The sequence below is a fragment of the Pinus tabuliformis genome, chromosome X (assembly GCF_031772625.1).
Source record: "Pinus tabuliformis cultivar Carrire ecotype Pingquan chromosome X, CPIR1, whole genome shotgun sequence".
Lineage (NCBI taxonomy): Eukaryota > Viridiplantae > Streptophyta > Pinopsida > Pinales > Pinaceae > Pinus > Pinus tabuliformis.
The window spans coordinates 1,698,192,047-1,698,199,398 of NC_142308.1; positions in this window are offsets into that span (position 1 = coordinate 1,698,192,047).

The following is a 7,352-nucleotide window of genomic DNA, read 5'->3' on the forward strand; positions in this document are numbered from 1 at the left end:
TTTTATAATGTCACTTGTGTCAAGGTCGGCCCATCTAGTGTAGAAGTCATTATTTTCATAATCCTGTGGGCCTAAGCATCTTGTAGTAACTCTACATTTCTTCTCCATAATATGTGGTGATATGACCACTGCTTTCACTGTGAAGCATGAGATGAGAGCCATCGATGTGCGTGATAATCCACTCAATCACTTTCGCACAAGGGATGACTAGGAGTCTGCATGTGATCCTATGCATCCTGGACCACTTGATATTGATGTATACTTCCAATTCCTCCAAGTTCTCAGGAAACATTTTTTGCGTCAATGTGTCTTTCATGTCGCTTCATGTAACCTCTGTAGAATTATCAATGAAGCACTATGTGTCAACATATATGGGAATTGTTGGCTTTGTTAATTCAACTGCTTCCATAGTGCTTTCTTATGAATCTTCTTTGGAGGCCACTTTATGTGTAGCGGGAGGCATGGCTCCAACATATGATCAAAGGGTGATGATACTTGTAGCTCGAAGACCTGTTTGTGGAAGAACACTCATGATGACAAGATTATCTTTATGAAACTAACTATGCAGCAATATCTCATCAAATCATATTAAAAAAGACATTAAATTTAGCTGAGAATGTAAATATATGAAAAACAACACATAATCACTTACATGCATAAGAAAATAGGCATACAAACATGGAGGGTGCACTCTCAAAGCATGAAGGAATGTCAAGGGTCATTCAAGGCTTTGTAGCGTGCTCATGCAAGAGAAGGAAAAACATCAAGGGCACATTCCAAAGGGACAAACGGTGAGGCTTTGGGCCATTAGGAATTTAGGGTGCACTCATGTACTCAAGGGAAAGTAGGGCGCATTGGCGCATGTCGAAGGGACGAAGGAAACTCACTCAAGAATTAGGGTGCGCTTATGCGCTTAGGGAGGGTGCAAATCATTGTGGTGAAGGAGTGTACTTAAGAGGTAGAATGGTCTAATATGGGCACAATTTTTAGAGTCGATCAATATTTGGGTTCCAGAAGTGCGATATGCCTAAGGATGGCTCAAGAACAAATCTGGAAGGAAGATTTCGTGATAGAAATGAGAATAAAAAGGATCCACAAGCTTTTATGGATGGTGTCATAATCATGGTGAGAATATGCAGAGTTTCAACATGTAACAATAAACTAACACTTGCAGAAACAATATTGAACAAAATGGTAGTTAATAAACTGAAAATAAAGAAACACTGACAACGAAAGCAAGATCGACAATGAAATCATGAAAGGAAATCATTAGATTCAACATGGAAAAATTACTCGTAACACAAATCGATGAAGAGTTTCTTGATCCACAACTATCTTCCCAACCCATATGAGAATGATTATGAAAGTGAATGATTAGATGGGTTTATTTAAAAGAAATTACATGATCAATTTCATGCATGATCACCACTCATCGACCAATGAATGAGTTAGTTAAGGGAATTTAAGTGGGATCCTATTTTCTAGGAGTGTGCCCACATGTAACAAGAATCTCATGCATGCATTCAAGAAGGGTGCATGTCTTCAGAACGAAAGAATGCACTTAAGAAGGGAAAAATTTCTTAGCATGAAGGAGTGCGCTCAAGGAGGGTGCACTTGCTCATCATGAAGGAGTGAACTCAAGGAGGGTGCACTTCTTCGACCCTAAGGAGTTCTCTCAACACAAGAGCATTTATTCGCCAACTAGAAGTGCACTTTTTCCTTATAATATTCTTTTTTCTTGATTTTGTTTTATTTTGTGTGCATGGTGAAAAGGCTAGTTTCTAAGTTAAGAAAAGTTGTAAGTCCATCTAACCATGGGCTCAATAAAACAAGTGCTTCTAAGGTTTATATGACCATACTTAAGAAAAATTGACTTAGGAGGATGCGACATTAGGAAAAAACTTAAGAATAACGAAATAAACAATTCGGTGACACTAAGGGGCTTGAAATTATGGTTCATATAGGCTCTAAAATTGACTTTGGAGTTTTTTTTGGAGGGTAATTGTCACAATGAAAAGACTTGGAGACACATTGGGAGAACCCTAGCTTCTCTGAAATGGTTTCATTTAGGCTCGAAGTATTAATTATCCATGAAGTATTGATTCAATCGGTGAATTACCTTAGCTCCCCACTCTTACCTAGTTAAAGATATAGTTTTCCTAGTTCCACTGCTCTGTGCAACACAATATAAAGTGAATCATATCATTATCTCGTCGACGTAAGTAAGGATAATATAGTATGGCGAGTTAAAAAAATTTGAGTATGATTTTTACATCTCAGGCATTGTTCCATTACCAACAGGCCTAGATAGTATCCTGATGAAGTTGCTACAAGAACAAAAATGTTGCTTCTCTACCAGCAAGCCTGGACAATACCTTGAAAAGGTCACTTGCTTCACCTCTCTACACCGGAAGCTTTTCTCTTCTTTCACTCTTTATTTTTCTTTCCTTTTTTCATAGAAATGTGCATAGGCACTTATTATTTTTCATAGGTGGAAGAGAGATATTGACTTATTGATGTTGGATGTGGAGCATGATTATCTTCCATAGTTTTTAGAGGTTTTTTTTTAGTCGCATTGGAACCCTGTTCATAATGGGGTGACAATGCCACCCATTTAAATTCCCTTCGGGGGGGTGATAACGAATTTTATGAGCTCCCCATTGGAAAGGGTTTGGGGGAAGTGCCCCTGAAGCTAAAATAGATGAAAATTGCTTGTAAAATATTGTAATTTCATAGTCAATCTGGGTTGTTCATTAGGAGGATGATCTGATGGTATAAGTTAGCTTAATTTAGGGTTTTTTTCCCTAGAAGACAACCCTCGGCTTATATAAGGGAATTTTATTATACACGTGTATGATTATTCTGAATGAGAGAGAGAGAGAGAGAGGAGGTTGTGTGTGAGAGAAAAGGAAATTACAATGGATCTGCTCTAGGTTGTATGTCTTCATTTTACTGGATAATATAAAAGGAAGGACTGGTTGTTTCTCCAAGGACATAGCCCAAATTGGCTGAACCACATTTATATCTATCTCTCTTGTTTTATGTGTTTCTATATTTTTGTTTCCACAATATTTGTGTATTTCATTGCTTCATTAATTAATTTATAACAATTGGTATCAAAGAAGAAGGTCTATTGGTTAATAAATTCACAGGAGAGAAGGGTTCCTGGTTCGAGTGGGAGCAATGGTGAAAGATGGTAGGTTTAGGGTCGAGAAATTTAATGGCCAAAACTATAAGCTATGGAAAATGCAGATGGAAGTTTATCTATATCAGAAATATTTGTGCCTACCATTGAATGAAAAAACAAAGAAGCCATAGAGTATGACAGATGCAAAATGGGAGATTCTTGATAGCGAGGCACTAGGAACAATACAACTATGTTTGGAGACGCCGGTGGCATTCGACATCTCAAAGGAAATGAAAAAAAAAGGTTTAATGATGACACTGGAAAAAATATATGAAAAACCCTCAGCCTCAAATAAGGTATTTCTTATGAAGTTTTTGTTTAATATGAAGATGTCAAAAGATGGATTTGTTGCTAATCATTTAAATGAATTTAACACGATTACCAATCAGTTAAGTTTTGTAGGGGTAAATTTTGATGACGAAGTTAGGGCTTTGTTGTTTTTGTGTTCACTGTCAAAAAGTTGGAATGGCTTAGTTATGGCTATCAATAAATCTATCTCTGGATCTAGTACTTCAAAGTTTGATGATGTTCTTGGTGCTATCGTTAGCGAATAACTGTGACATAAAATCTCAGGTGAGACATCAGGTAATGCTTTGAGTGCAGAGACCAAGAGAAGAAGAATGGAAAGAGGAAGGAGCCTAGGAAATCGCAGTAAGTCAAGAAAAGGTAATTCTAAATCAAGATCAAGAATAGTGTGCTGGAAATGTGGTAAGAAAAGAAACCTGAAGAAAGACTACAAATCTCGAAAAGGAAAAGAAGGAGATGGACAACAAGCGAACAATCATGAAGCGAATGTGACAGGAAATGTGTTTCAAGATTCTTTGATTCTTTCATTAGAAAGTATTATTGATTCTTGGGTGGTTGATTCAAAGGCTTTAATCTATGCTATACCTGATAGGAAACTTTTTCATGACTATGTTCAAGGATATTTTTGACATGTTCGTTTGGGTCATGATAAACCCTGTAAAATCATTGGAATGGGTAAGGTTTTTATAAATAAAAAAATTGGAAACCAATGGCTATTGAAGGAGGTAAGGCATGTTCCAAATCTGAAGAAAAATGTAATTTCAACTGGGTAGTTAGGTGGTGAAGGTTGTGTAACTAAATTCGTAGACAAAACTTGGAAGATCACTAAAGGAGCCATGGCAATAACAAAAGGAGAAAACGTTGTTACATTTTCTTTATGCAATGGTATTTCTTATTCTGTTAATGCTTTGACCTCCACAAGACTAGATAAAACATTATGGCATCATAGGCTCGGGTACATGAGTGGGAAAGGGATGTAGATTTTTCACTCAAGAAATTTGTTGCCAGGTTTGAAGCATGTTGATTTGGATTTGTGTGAAAATTGTGTTTACAGAAAAGAAAGAGAGCCAAATTTATCATTGTTGGGAAGGAAAAGAAGAGAGAAAAATTAGAGCTTGTGCATATAGATGTATGGGGACATGCTCAGGTATCAACTCTCAGTGGCTCTTGCTATTATGTTACATTTATTGATGATGCAACTAGAAAAACCTAGATTTATTGTATTCAAAATAAATCTGATGTATTTGATACTTTCAAGAAATGGAAATCTTTGGTTGTGAATGAGACAGGAAAGAAGTTGAAGTATCTCATATTAGGCAATGGAGGTGAATACTACAATAAAGAGTTTGATAACTACTATTCAGAGCATGGGATTCATAGAGAGAAGATAGCTCTAGGAACACCATAGGAAAATGGTGTGTCAGAAAGGATGAACAGGACAATCATAGAGTGTGAAAGGTGCATGAGATTGCATGTAGGATTGCCCTTACAATTTTGGAAAAATGTTGTAGATATTTTTGTTTATCTAATAAACAAAAAGCCTTCAAGTTCCTTGGAGGGTGGTATTCCAGAGGAGGCATGGATAGGTAAAATACTCATTTTTAAAAACTTTCGGTTGTGAAGCCTTTGCCCACATCAATAAACAAAATAGAACAAAGCTTGAGGAAAAATCAAAGAAATGTACCTTTACTAGATATGGTGTTAATGATTTTGGTTATAGCTTATATGATTATGAAAATCACAAAATCATTAGGAGGTGAGATGTCATATTCAATGAAAAGACCCTATATAAGGATTGGATGCAAGGAAATAAATAGGAAAAAGAAAACAAAGAATGCACAGTGCTTGATGAGATCACATAAGAAGCAAAGGTGCCTGAAAATCATAATGATCAATAATCATAACAACAACAACCACAACCACAACAGAAACATGCACCTCAAACACCTCTAAGTGGTGTCAGAATATTTACCAGGATAAGTAGACCCCTTGAATGATACTCTCCTTCATTATAATATGAATTTTTGACTGATTTTGGCGAACCAGAAAGATATGAAGAAGCAATGTAGGTAGAAACTAGGAAGAAGTGGAGCAAGCCATGGAAGAAGAGATGGACTCCTTGATGCATAACTAGACTTGGGACTTAGTCAAGTTACCTGGAGGTAAAACAACATTGCAAAATAAATGGGTTTATAGGTTGAAGGAAGAATATGGGGGTAAATAGAGGTATGCGTATAGACTTGCGGTGAAGGGGTTTTCACAAAGTAAAGGTATATACTTTGATGAAATTTTTTGTTCTATTGTTAAAATGACTTCAAACGAAACTATTTTAAGTCTAGTGACAAAAAAATATTTGCATCTTGAGTAGTTAGATGTAAAGATAACCTTTCTCCATGGGGATTTGGAGGAAGAAATATATATGCAACAAAAAAAAGGGTATAAGGTCAAAGGTAAGGAGAAGTTAGTGTGCAAATTCAAGAAGATCTTGTATGGATTAAAACTGAATCCAAGGTAGTGGTATCTAAAATTTGACAGGTTTATGTATGAACAAGGTTATACTAGATGCCACTCTGACCGTTGTGTTTATCTTAAAAAGAAAAATTGTGGAAACATATTATATTGCTATTGTATGTAGATGACATGCTTTTTGCAGGGTCTAACATGCAGGAAATAAATGTGCTCAAAAGAAAATTGGAAAATTCATTTTCAATGAAGGATTTGGGTGTTGAAAAAAAATTCCTTGGTGTGAGAATAACTAGAGACAAGAGAAGTTTGCAAATTAACATAAAATTGGAAAATTCATTTTCAATGAAGGATTTGGGTGTTGCAAAAAAATTCCTTGGTATGAGAATAACTAGAGACAAGAGAACTCTGCAAATTAACATTATCTCAAAGTGAGTACATAGAAAAAGTGTTCGAAATATTTATTATGTAGAATGAAAAAATAGTTAGTACACCTTTCACTAGCCATTTCAAACTAAGTAAGGATATGTGTCCCAAGACCTAGGAAGAGATGGATTATATGTGTAAAGTTCCATATGCATTAGTAGTTGGAAGCTTAATGTATGCAATGATCTGCACAAGGCCTGATATTTCACATGTAGTGGGATTTGTGAGCAGGTATATGAACATTCCAGGAAAAGAGCATTGGATGACAGTGAAGTGGATTCTGAGGTATTTGAGAGGTACCACAAATGAAGCATTATTTTTTGGTGGTTCAAACATTTCTCTACAGGGGTATGTTGATGCAGATATGGCAAGTGATAGTGATAATAGGAGGAGCACCACAGGGTATGTGTTTACTGTAGGTGGAAAAACTATCATTTGGGTTTCAAAGATGCAAAAATTTGTTGCACTTTAAACAATGGAAGCAGAGTATGTTGCCACTACAAAGGCTAGTAAAAAAATTATTTGGTTACAAAGGTTTATGGATGAGTTGGGAAATAAGTAGGATATGGGAAGGTTATACAATGACATCTAGAGTGCCATTTATCTTGCAAATATCTCAACATTTCATTCTAATACTAAAAACATACAACTCAAGTACCATTTCATACGGTTAGTGTTGGAAGATGGACATTTGAAGCTGGAAGAGATACACACTAGCCAAAATCCTACATATATGTTAACAAAAGTTGTAACCATGGAAAAACTGAGATTTTGCTCAGTTTCAATTGGTCTCCAAGTATGATTATGAAGATGAAAAATAACTAGGTCCAAAGTGGAAGCATTTTCCAACAAATGAAGAAATGATGGAGTTGCTATAATCAGAGTCCAAGTGGGAGATTGTTGGGTGTGCAGCTTGATTATATTCCTAATTGTTTAGGGTTTTTGTTTCGGTCGTGTTGGATCCCTGTTC